Source organism: Puntigrus tetrazona, chromosome 1, assembly GCF_018831695.1.
Source record: "Puntigrus tetrazona isolate hp1 chromosome 1, ASM1883169v1, whole genome shotgun sequence".
NCBI lineage: Eukaryota > Metazoa > Chordata > Actinopteri > Cypriniformes > Cyprinidae > Puntigrus > Puntigrus tetrazona.
The window spans coordinates 10,457,491-10,470,971 of record NC_056699.1 but is presented as its reverse complement, the minus strand read 5'-3'; the positions used below and the strand labels follow the sequence as shown (position 1 = coordinate 10,470,971).

The 13,481-nt window shown below is 35.8% G+C and overlaps 1 protein-coding gene across 4 annotated transcripts in view; it reads left to right on the top strand.

Annotated features, from left to right (window-relative positions):
- The window catches only part of sorbs2a (sorbin and SH3 domain containing 2a), a 46,183-nt gene that overhangs the window by 976 nt on the left and 31,726 nt on the right, over window positions 1-13,481 (top strand). The gene's annotated exons all lie outside the window — the stretch shown is intronic.

The window sequence follows — 13,481 nt, the reverse complement described above, 5'->3', positions numbered from 1 at the left end:
TTAAGGCAAACAATTCCGCATTTTAGTTCGACCCCAAAGGCAGATGAGTAATATCAGCAGAAGAACATCCTTCCAGATGGAGATTCCAGTACGTTAAAATATACTTAAATAAGGATACTTTAACTGCGTAAAGCAAAAATGCATCATTTACGACCCGTTAGATGAACATAATGCACAGCTATCATATGTACCACTTACTCATCACCTTTTTTAATTCTCATGTTGCGGTACATTGGCTACATGGCGTTGGTTACATGTTAGTTAAAGTAGCTCTGCTGCACATGTGGACGGTGCTGCATTAAGGCTACGCTAGGATTCCAGCTTCCTTCTCGAGATGTTTTGCTGTGTGGTTCCGATACGTTGTAATAGTTGACTCAACAAATGTAGTCAGAAGTGATAGAATTTGGTCCGGATTCCGACGCGTTTGGCGTGTGGATTGAGTTTGTGCAGAGAGTGAAACTGATTACCCGTAACTCAATCTAGCGTGACCTCCCACGACAACAAAGAGCGCTTGTGTCCCAAAATCTTGCGCCAAGATCCTTTGGCTTAATTGATTAACATAACAATTAAGAGGCTTGTCATTACCAGCTCATTAGCGAGGTCCAGTGGGCGGTGGAAGTAATGAACGATCAGTGTTCTTATCACGGATGATGGTTAAGTGTGTGTGTGTGTGTGTGTGTGTGTGTGTGTGTGTGTGTGTGTGTGTGTGTGTGTCCGGTGATGATTTTAGTACTGTTTCCACAATCAACCAATTCAACCCATTTTGCACGTTTATTTTCTTTTTTCTTGCGCAGTAAAATCTCTTGTTTTAAGTTTTATTTAAAAAAATAAAATGCTTTTATAATATACAAACTATATGTTTAAAAACATTCTTTCTCTGAAATTTAATATATACATTTGGTTTCACCATTTTATATAGTATTTATTAATTGTCTTAGTTAAAAAGTAACTTTTTAATGTCAAATCTAATTGTAATAATAATTACAATTATGAGATTATTCAACAATTACTATACATATTTTATATCTTAATAAATAAAACATATTAATAATTAATTAATAATATAATAATTGTAAAATAATACTTTAATAATTTAATACATATGATGTAAATATGTATATTTCTTTATATAATAGAGCATTTATTTTATATATTTTAACAAATGTTTTTATTGATTTATTTGTTTATGTATTTATTTGTAATGCTCAATATGTAATATAATTAATTGTAAGAAGCTGTAATATGTAAGTATATAGCATTTATTTTTTAAAAATATATTAGGAAAATTGTAATAATATAATTTTATACAAAAAACAATTTTTCTTTAGATAATTTTTTACATGTAAATATTTTTTTTAGATTTATTTACATTTTTATGTTTTATTATACTTAAACGTTTTTTCGATTGGTGGACGTACTAGTGAACTCGGATCAGATAATCAAATCGGTTAAAGTTTCTTGTTTAAGTGTTGAGGTTATCGTAGTCAGATCTGAAGAGCTGAATGTGACCTGGGGACAGGATGCTGATGTGTTAAAGCAGAACACAGAGAATGGAGGTGGTTTAATCTCTTGTGAACAAGATCTATGGGATATTGTGCATGTAGGATGATGTAATGGCAGTAAAGCTAAAGGCTAGATGGATTCCTATCCCTCCATCTCCCTTTATCTCTGGATATCAGTATTACGCGTTCATTTAAATACTGTTCTTGTGGGGGATTAACTAGCGGGGAAAGGGCACGCCAGGTAATGTAGTCACGCCATTGACCTCACTCTGAGAGATGTGTGTATAAAGCAATGAAATAGTCGCATAATTATGAAATAAATTCTAATTATAATGTAGCTCTCTCTGAAGTTACTTAACATTAATTCCTCGTCATTCATACTTAATGCAGGCTTTATGGCTTATACCCGTTTATGAACTTTGTGTGTACGTTATAGAACTGTTCTGAATCAGTTCAATAAGCAATCGGAAATTTTTACAAAAGGTAAGGACATCTGACAGACAGACACGTGCAGGCAAGTGCTAAAGAAAGCAAAGTGTTTGAGTGATGAGATCTGCATGCCTGAAGCCAAGGTGCCTGTGTGTATTTGTCTAATGTTACTGGGTAGAGATCCCTAGAATAGTGCTGGATAAAGTGCAGATTATGCTCTACATAGGCCTACAGTATCTGTATTGGACTGAGAGAAATATTAGTCGGACACATGGGAAATGCTCTGATCATTGGTCCTACTTTCTACAGTCCTACTTTTCGATGGATTTTAGACTTTTAAGAGCTTTCTCTAACTGCGAGGTTATGTAGTAAGTAATAAAACGGTTTTTTTTCGCATTATGAAACAATCAAACTTTAAGTCATTGTTTTAAGTGTTTTTGTCGTTTTTATTGGTTTGCTTTATGGATTGTATTATACTTTAAATATGTCTATATATATTGCATTAAATTTATTTCAAGTTTTAGTTATAAATATAGCATTTAAAGTGGGTCAAAACCTTTAATCAAAGTTGTCCTAAAGCCAAAACAATACCTGTTCTTGTCTTAGGGCACCTCTGATCAACTTTTTGATCCACTTCAAATGTATTTTTTAAGTGTATGCATAATTGGCTTATTTATTTAAAATTGTTATTTTAAATGAAAATGTATATTTAAACCAAAATGATCATAAACATATCTCACATTGTACACTGAATAAACCTTAAGCGTTACAGCCTTTAACAGACAAATGCATTTTACGTGTAATTAATTGCATTTAATTTAGTTGCACTTAGTAACTGATCTACGGTGATTTTAAGCGATTTATGGTGCTTTTGGGAAACAGGACATCAAAAATATGATTTGTTAATGAGGTACACAGCATTCTGGGTTTTTTTTTTTTTTTACACTCCATTTATCTCCATCTAAATCTAGTGCTGCCATAGGGCCAATCTCAATACAGTAGCAGTGACTGCTGTATCGACCCACAGATATATGATTATACATGTGTTTACTCAACAGCAATGCTTTTTATAACCTCTCACTTGCCGTGTCAGGAATGTGTAGCTGGTATTCGCTGTGATAATGGATTGGGTGTTGAGATGGGTCAGAAGAGGTAGCGTCTATTCATTCCCTCCGCTGCGTGTTTAAAAAAGAGTTTGTTTAATTGCTAATACATTGTTGCGTAATGTATTTGTATTAGTTTAGAGAGGAAACTGAGCGGAAATGAAAGATGCGTACTGTAGTGCTTGTGAAGTTTATGCTGTGTCACGGTGTCATGCTGAACCACTGATGGAAATGAAATAGCATAAATCAATGGATCGGGATCAGCTTGTTGTCTTTTATCGGAGTGATCTCTTTTCTAGAACAGCCCTCATTTGTATCTTTCCTGGCTGTAGTTTTATCAGGCTACTGGAACATTTTCTTACCATTACATCATTGGTGTGTGTAGTATCAGTTTGCAGCTTGTTGCGATAGCACAGTCGTCCATGGCATGTGCAGGACCTGTGATCACATCCTTTTGCATCAGGCCGTTGTATAAGAGGTCACATCATGCATCACTTCAGACTAAACTTGCACAACTCGCACAAAGATGGCTGAATCTTCGCCTCACACTGAAAATATGAGGCTGATATCTTCTGTAAGGCTTCTAATATTTTATTAAATCATTGACTTAATTGTTTAGTGTCAGATATGTTTTGTGTATTGGGCTGTCACTAGGGCAACCTGGATGTATGCAACCTTTGAATCATTATTATGGTGGTTTTTAGTGCATTTAAAAGCTATTATGGGTTATAAAAGGATCATATTTTGGTTATGGGAGACTATAGGTTAACATGCATACAGGGTCAAAAAACTCTTTCATTGTCTTTTAATATGCATTAATGTTTGCCTTATTTGTTCGACGACCCCCAAATGATTCATTCAATTATTATTTTTTTTCAAACTCCTTGGTCGATTTAATTTAAAGCAGTGTTTTTCTTTTACTGCTCCAAAAGCAGGCATCTTGTGGCAAAGAATGAATTCGCATTTCCATTCAGACCAACACGAAAACGAGGTTGTGCCAGGTCGGCACGCACAACAAGTGGGCGGGCATTAATGTCAATGTCAACATGAAACGGTTTGGGACTTTAAAAACGACCCGTTTCAATGAGTCGGAGTCGACTCTTTCTTTTGAGAATGTTAAAGGTGCTCTTTCAGCTTTGCAGGATGTTTTCATTCCGATGTTACTCACTGCATGAAAGCTCAATTTAATTTTCATAATAAGGGCACTTTAAATTTACAGCCACCGAAATCCCTGTAATGCCTGAAATATTGTTGCTGTATCTTTTTGAAGTAGCCAGTATTTATTAAAACCTTGACTATATGTGACCCTTTGACCCTGAACTTTTTGAGATTGATCATTTCGACCGATACAATGACCATTGCTACAAATATATCCATGCTATGTTTTGTGGTCCAGCGGCACATGTGCTTACACTGACACTAAAAACAGCTGCACACACAAATCCACACATATAAGTTCTTCATCAGCAGACAGCATTTTGATGTGGGGATGTATCTGTCTCTTAATGCTAGGTCAGTAGATAAGGTGCACGCTTCTCAAACTGCTCTCTTGAACATTACGAGTCTCTCTTTGGGACCATCATTTAAATGTGAAGCAAAATCGCTTGACACTTTAAGATGCTTTATGGCTTGTTAAATTTCCCTGAGGTCATTGAGCCGCTTGCGGCGGATGTGAAGAGGCTGGGTCACTGATTCAGACGTGACAGGTGGAGCCATACGGACCCCATAAGGGAACTTTCTATCCACTACAGAAGCATGTCCGACTACCAAAATAGACCTATCTGATCTCTCTCCCTCTTTTTCTTTCACCCCACCTATCTTTCACTGTCTAACCCTCCTGTCAGCCCGGAGCGGTGATCTACTCTGGATGGCAAGACTTCACAAGAATAGCCTGTGGACAGAGGAAATATCTAATTAAAAAAATTCTAACAAATAGGTTAAAAAAAGCGAAATAATGCTATGCTGACATTTCTTTGACTGACGTTTCTACAAGAGCGAGAGAGGAATTTATTATATGAAGGTAGGATCACGCTTGTTCTGTTCCTCTGTTTCTCATCCTCTCTTTCTATTCTCCCATCTCTTGCTTTCTCTCTTATTGTTATGCTGATCACGCATCTTTTACGTGAGTGAAATGGCATTGTCTCTTCGTGTGTCTGACTGCATCTCTATTAAAAAAAAAAAACGGGAACGTCAGCAGAGTGACTGATGTACAGTATTTTTTGGCTCTATAGATCAAGTTGATATTATTTCTGAATCATAGAAAGACATGTTCTCTGTTCCAAAACCAACTGAAGCGCATACAGAGACAGATTAGTGGCACTTCCCACGCTTCAGATCGATTGCTCCAAATTTGAAACCTTGTTTTAGCCCGATTCTAAGGGAGATTTTAAAACCATCCCAGAATGCATTTCAATGAGATGGAGTAGGAATGAGAAGAATGCTGATTATAAAATGTATTATAAATATATATATAGATAAAAAAATAGATCAGCATAATTAAAATGTATGATTTTGCCAAATATTTGTTTGTGCTATGTATTTTTATGCTTATATTCACCTTTTTAAACAAGAGTAGGCAGGGCCATTTTTATATATGACTTCTGCTATCAGCAGAAAACATCTTTTTTTTGCCATTGTGCCTTTATCCATTATCTAAAATACACTTGTTTGTTTCAAAAATATCAGTTTACAGTTTACTACACTTTAAAATAACATTCAGTAATACTGCAGTACTTCAATAATTGTATCTTCAGTAGAGCTGCTTTATTACTTCATTACAAATTTGATGAATTTTGCAGCATTGACGTTTGACAGTGCATTGAACTGGACTGAATGAACACTAACTCGTCTTCTGTAGAGTTGCTTATAGCTAAACTGAACTCTTTTCATAATCGATTTTAACAGAGTTATTGATTTGAACTTGAGCTAAATAGTCAGTTACTTTGTTAGTTAGTTACTTTATCTACTTTGCAGCAGATTTTGAAACTGTCTACTATTTAATGTTGCTTGCACAATTAATTCAGTTTTAAGATGCTTTGAAACAATCTGTCTTGTATAAAGTGCTGTATAAATAAAGGTTGACTTAACAATACCGCCTAATGGTTTAGAGGCAAACAAAAAAAAAGTTGTTAGCTTAACAATATACTTTACAGAATTTTATTATAACGTCTGTAGTATAGAGCATGTTCCAAATCAATAACAGATGAATTTTCCGTAATGCTGTGCTGTTAGAAGGTATGCCTAGCTAAGCTCAAGGAGCTCTCTAGAGTTTGACTTGCTTGGATATTGAAAAACAAATGATCTTTTTAATTTCACTGAGTCATTGAAGTCAGAGTTAAAGAGCAGGTACACTCGTATAGATGTGACTGCTGAGTAGGTCAGCACAGTGCAAGTCATATTGCTGCAAAAGCTGCAGTGAGTCTCCAAGGGAGGATTGCAGCAGTTCAGCCTGTGCTACTGTAAAGTACAGAAGATAAAAACACATTAAAACACACTATTGTCATTATTGTTTCAGAGTACTTTAAATACTGTTATATTTACACACAATTAAGTTATTAATGAACATGACTACCTTTCACCCAAAACACCCAAAGTAACAAAAATTACAATTTTAAGGTAACATTTGAAGTGCATCTGGACTTTCTTTCTTTCTTTCTTTCTTTCTTTCTTACTTTCCATAGAGGACAGAATAAAGCCAGCGTCAAAACAAGGCTGTGGTTGTAGCCCAACGCATTCCTAGAAATAGAACACAAAAAGTCAGCCTGCAGTTTAGACCAGAGATGTCAAAAAAACCCAACAAAGTCTTTTTTAAATAAATCTTTTTAAAGGACTGCCGTATGTGAAAATTATTTTATTTTATGAGATAAACTATACTTGTTTGCACTCTGAAGTTGCTCAGATTCATAGATATTTAGATCTTGCTTCAATAAATTAACCGTGTACTTACATTTAAATAAATCATTTGATACAATGAATTTATTGTGTGCATACATTCGATACATACGTACATTTCTGTAAATACATTAATAATTACACAGTTGACCCCTCCCTTACACCTTAACCCACCTTTAAACCTAAGCCACCCAATATAAAGTGGGACATAACGTAAGAATATTTTCCAAACTATTCTGATAGTTTATTAATAACACAGAATGAAGGCTGTTGGCTGTCCTTATTTCTGTGTGCATGTATGTGTGAATCTTTAGTTAGTCTCTCAGTGTCTAACTGGAACCTTGACTTCATCACCCCTAAAGTACATAGAAAGTGAGATTTCTGATTTCATAACACACACACACCAATACCAATATCTTCACCCAACATCTAATACCACATTTCGTTCTCTCCCAGTAACAGGTGGAATTATTCTCTGCCATTTTTAACATGAAGCGCTGACATTGAATTTAATCAGATGAGAGTAACTCATTGTAACCTATTGTTATTTGACTTTCTCTGTGTTTGTGTGTTAGAGATAAAGTAGTTGGAAAGAGAGAGTTAGAGGATGTGTGTAACAGCTCTTTATGTGTATTTTTCCTCTCTTCCTCATTCCTCTGTTTGTGTGTGATTTGTTTAAGCTCACTGGCTCTCACCACAACAAAGGCCTCAAAAAAGGGAACAGTGAGTTTGAGTTTCACTGGTCTGGGAATACTTGTAAACCCGGCCAAACAGGGCACGCAGGCACACACATACACAAATACAAATAGCCTAAATAGGAACAAACAATAGAATTCTATTGCTTTATGTTTGACTAATTATAAATACTGCTGACTCAAATACTCAAACGCTGACCCTAGCAGACAAACTATTTGTTATCAGTCAGATTAATACTTTTTTATACACAGTGACAAAACATAATGAACCGAAAATGTGCTTTTACAATATTATTAAATTCTTTTGAGCTGTCAATTTATCAAAGAATAAATAAAATAATAATTTTCACAAAAAAAAGCAATGTTTCTTGATCACTAAATCAGCATGTTAAAGTAGAAAACGGTTATTTCGAATAATATTTCACAAAGTCACTTTTTGCTGTATGTTTGGCATAAGGTACTTTCAGAAACGTTTAAAGGCATTAAACATTTGAACGATACTTAAGTGTTATCACATGAATCGAAAGTATGCCCTTCAGACACTTGTAGAAATGTATTTTTGTAGATGACCGAGCATGCTTTTCGTGGCAGCGTAAGGCTTTATATTTAGATTCATCGTATCAGTGGAATTTGTACTGGAGTGGATGGGTGACGTTATTCACAGACTGAAGTATGATGGATGGATTGCAGGTGATTCTGTTCTAGCTTCCTCTGTCTACCCTATTCCTATGATTGAAGTTAAGTGTGAAGTGGTCTGTGCTGCGACTTTTAGGACTTTCCCATCTGAAGTAAGCTTCTAAAGAGAGTTTTTACATAAGATGAGGAGACTAACGTAGCTATGAAAATTTTGCACCCTTGTGTTGTTTTGCCAAACCGGAAACACTGCGTTGCGTGAGATTTTTCTGATTAAACGCTATTTATTATAAACTGACAATCATGATGTGCTTCATATATGTGACGATTTTGATTTACTGCTGGATATCTTAAAATGAATTTTTGCAACGGTCTGCACATTTGCGTGAGTCTGTGTAGTGTTTACGTCTATTTAGTGTGTGCGAATAAAAGAAACATTGTTCATGTTCCTGTAATGAGCCAAACGTTTACTGTCTTTTATGGTGCACACAAACCACAGCAATTAGTCCAATTAGCACCGAGTCCTAATGAAGTTTTCGCTGTGGTGTGTATGTGTGTGAGGAACCGCTCTTTGTTAATATCCTGCCCTGAAGGAACTCATTCATCTTACGTAATACCGCATGCCACAGGCCCTCACAGAATTTCTCATTTCTCTGTCCTTGTGGTTTCTGTTGTTTAATCACTGTCCCGTCTCAATCCCTGTTTTCAGCCTCTTCGTACTCCGCTGAAGCATATTATTTTTTTTCTATTATTGCATAATACAATTATTCAAATTTTTCATTTCACCAAATTTTATATTTCATAGCTCAAGGCTATCACTTGTCTCCTATTTGCCTGTCTGACATGCTTTTGTTGTCCCCCCCAGCTCTGTAATTTCCCTTTCCTCAGATCATCACTTCTTTCCCTGGGCATGAATATTTTGTTGGCTTTACGAGGAGTAACAGGTTATCATGATGAATATGTCATCAGTTTCTACAGGCTCTGTGGGGATGCTACGTTACATAATAAAAATACCCTACAGTGCAGTTGCTTCTAAAGTCTTGCTCTTTAATTCAGTGGCTTCAAAGATTCAAGATGTACATCCAAGGCGTAGAGCAGTTTGTTTCTTCCTCAGAACAGATTTGGAAAATGTAGCATTATATTACTTGCTCACCGATGGATTCTCTGCATTGATTGGGTGCCATCAGAATGAAATCAATTTTAAAATTTTACAAAAAAACCTCAAACTGTTGTTTGTGGCCAACATGCAAGTCCTCAATCTAAGTTTTTTTTTTTTACCAAGAATTACAATATTTTTTGCCCATGACTGTCTGCACATATCAAGCACTGTTTGACCAGAAGCATCTCCTTGACACACTCATTTTGATGGCACCCATTTACCGCATTCAGTTACAAATGATGTAATGCTACATACTGTATCACCAAATCTGTTCCGACAAAGAAATAAACTAATAGTAACTTATTTGCAGTAATATAATAAAAAGTAAATCAAACTTTGTGTGGCTTTTCTATTCTTATTTCATTTAGCAACACGAATAAAGAATGTTTTTGATGATGTAGATTATTATTTTGTACTGAGTTTATCAAAAAACTATTTTTTGGACCAGCATTGTTTCATTAGCCTTTATGGTCGTGTGTTGTTTTGGAGATCATAAGGTTAAAGCTCCAGGGAAACAGGAGTGCCTGGTTGCAGTTAACTAGAATATCTGTGGTCAGTAAGGAAACCAAGAGAGCAATCTGGACCCAGTAGCAGCTGGTATTTAACCACCCAGAGCCTATTAAAGTCCTTTTTGCAACTCCGGATAAAATGTTTTTTTTTTTTTAAGGTATGAGGCTTCGACAAATATTCTACAAAAATGTACTAAGCAAATATCTTGGCACTGTTTCTGAAGCTTGTTTTGAGAAAAAACAAAACGGATTCTTCCTTATTTGGACTCCTGTCTTGCTGTGTCTGTGTTCAGATTTATGTTCTGACTTGAAATTCTGAATGAAGGATATACGGTTACTATGCTCAGTGTTGAACTGAATTTGCATTTGAGTGGTTTGTGTTTGGTTGGTCACCACCAAAAATGTACTTGTGAATGTAAAAACAAATGTAATGTAATTCAGGAGTTCTTTCAGGAATAGCTGAGTGTTCCTGACTTATCGAACAGAGGAACTGTAGAGATAGGTAAGTCTGGCAGTTTATCTATTGCTCTTTTCTTGGACTGCTTTAAATAGGGGCATCAGGGCATGCATGCACACACACACACACACACACACACACACAATCTTAAGTGGTGACAGTCTGTAAGTGTGCCCGCCATGGTGGCCCTGATATGCTGTGACCTTTCCCCTTAAAGAAAAAGTGTCTTCTCTTTACATGCACTGCATTGAAAAAGGTCATTTATTCATCAGTATTTTTGTCTTGTGTGTATATATAGATAGATAGATAGATATACACATTATAATTCTCTTTTGCAATAAATGCATGGATATTTTTGTGTTATTATTGGTTTTGTTATGTCAGCGTGTGTGTGTGTGTGTGTGTGTGTGTGTGTGTGTGTGTGTGTGTGTGTGTCTGTGTGGTTTCCCGTGATTCTTTGAGAATATGAGTATAACACATGGGCACACTGTCATATGTTTTATAATGGTTTATTTCTGTATGCAAAATCTGTTTGTGGCTGTGGCTTTCACCAGAGTAGGATTTTCTATGTCTGTCACAGTAGCAGGAATCTAAATCATGTTCCAATCCTATCGGTTAAAATAATACAAGGCAGCACAGAACTGAATTAACTTTGACTGATGGAGCTCTGCTTTATTTCATAGCATTATTGCTCTCTGAGTTCCTCATGTAACTATTCTGGCCTGTGTCATACACTTAACCACATGATACAGTAAATATAATCTACTGCATTCTACCGTAAACCACATTGTCCTTTTAAAAAAATGAAAACAAATAATAAATCACTCTGCAGTACCGGAGCACTGTCAGCAGGACTACTTTCCAAAATTATGTTGGTCTAACATTATTATTTGACTTGATTTCAGTCAAGTGTGGAGTGAAACAAATATGGTGAAGTCAGCAGTAGGGCAGTACTGACCCAAAATATTAACAATAAGTGATTCATGAGGCACTTAAAAACATCAAAATTGTATAAAATCTTTAGAGGATAGACTTTCTAGTCAACTTCTCACCACATTCGCATGCCGTTCTTGTTTCCTGTAGCATTTAGCATTATATTATTAGCATTTAGCATTGTATAAAATCAGTTAAAAGAACTGGTTTATTTCAAAACATGAGTCTAGTTTACTCGCTGTGTACTGTGCCAGACGCTTCACTGCACTAATAGGAAGTGGAATGTGGTTTGTGGCGTTACGGATGAAGCCGCTAATGAATCACCGTCTCTGACAGAGGGAAGCAGAGAGTCTGTGGTTTGGGCAGGGAGGAGCATAAAAGATCTACACCAAACTTTTAGACACACACACAAATTCGTTTGGGCATCCAATAGAACACTAATGACAACTTTCGTATAACTTTAGAAACCCACACAGCCTCCACATCTCTCTAATGGCACAAACAGCAAAACAACCTCTTAAAGCTTCCTCCTCTCACTCCCACTAGCTTTAGATGGAATAGCTAATCAGGCTAAACATCACCATTCATTTTGTTGTTCCAGCTCAAGCTTGATGTTGTCCTCCCCTGTTTTGCAGATTCTATCATCAAGCTATGTAGAGTTGATTTATTTAGCTGACTTGAATTCTCTGGCCCCCTTTAAATCTGTCACGGTGGTTTAAAAATATTCTGAATCATATTCTTTGGCGGCAATAGGGGCCTATTCGAAGGGATTTTATTTATGCTTTCAAGACAAACGCACATTCACTCACACATACACACAGCAGATTCGTAAAGTATCACCGTTCTACATTTACCCGACGTCTGTTATATATATATATATATAGCAAAAAAAATGACCTTATTACAGAGACATGCTTTCTGCCACCGGTTCTGTCATAGGAAGATGATTAAGTGTCACTGCTTATTAACAATCATTCTTTACTGTACCTCTCAGGAAAAGATCATCAATAGAGGCCATGTTTGATGAAGTACATAACAGTCCTGAAGCTGTTTATGCTAACAATTACAAGGCTTTAATAGGTGCTTAGAAATATTTACAAATGCTGCCAAATACTCTTAAATAATAGCTACAGGGTTAATGGAAAAATTTATTCGAAATGAAAGATTATTTCAGCTGTTTTACATGAAAAAATACAAAACAACATTGATTAAATTCTAGGAAACTATCACTTTACTGGAGAAGTTGATGGATGCCTATAGCTGTATAAATATCAAAAATATATGTAGGGCTGTCAGATGTAAAATATATTGATGTTCTCATGGATCAGCTCCTCTGAATCAGCTGTCAGATCAGTTTCCTGCAGACACACTATATTCATGATCACAAACTTGAGAAGCATGCAAGAACTTTATGATGGATTTCACAATTCGAGATTGCATTTCCTCCTCCATCTCATATTTCTCTAGTATTGCTTCCCGTATTTTACTCCTTCACAAAATAAGAAAGATCCCTAGAGAACTTGTCTAATGTGATCACACGGTCTTCACAACGTTTTTATGTAACACTTCAGAAACGCACAGCGTATGAACGTACACTATTGTTCTCAAGTTTATGGTCTATAAGTAAAAATACCTTTTTCGGAGACTCATTCTGACATTTCTAATGTTACTAAAGGTATTAATCCAAGATAGCTGAAAACTAATATATCATGATTTCCACAAAAAATATATTTTTTTCTAAGCACCAAATTAGCATATCATAATGTTGTCTAAAATATTGTGTCACACGAAGAGTGTATACTGATACAATATTTCACAATGTATAGATTTTTTCCCCAATATATGCAGCCTTGGTGAGCATATAGGAGACTTCTTTTAAAAAGAACATCATACAGCTGCTGTGACTCTGGTCTGCCCATTGAAACTCTATCCATGTACTGTCCTGTCATTGTGTGCTGATCTATAGTTCCCACATTCCATAGGCAGTGTGAGTGTGTGTGTGGAAAAGAGAATTTAAGAGACCACAAATGAGTGTGTTACCACCAACCCCTGGTTAAAAATGTCTCAATTAACAATCACAATGAAGTGCGAAAGCCAAAATGTATGCAAGAACAACTTTGTTAGTGTGTAAGTCCTTCATGAAAACTGCAAGCAAATACTCAAAGCTACT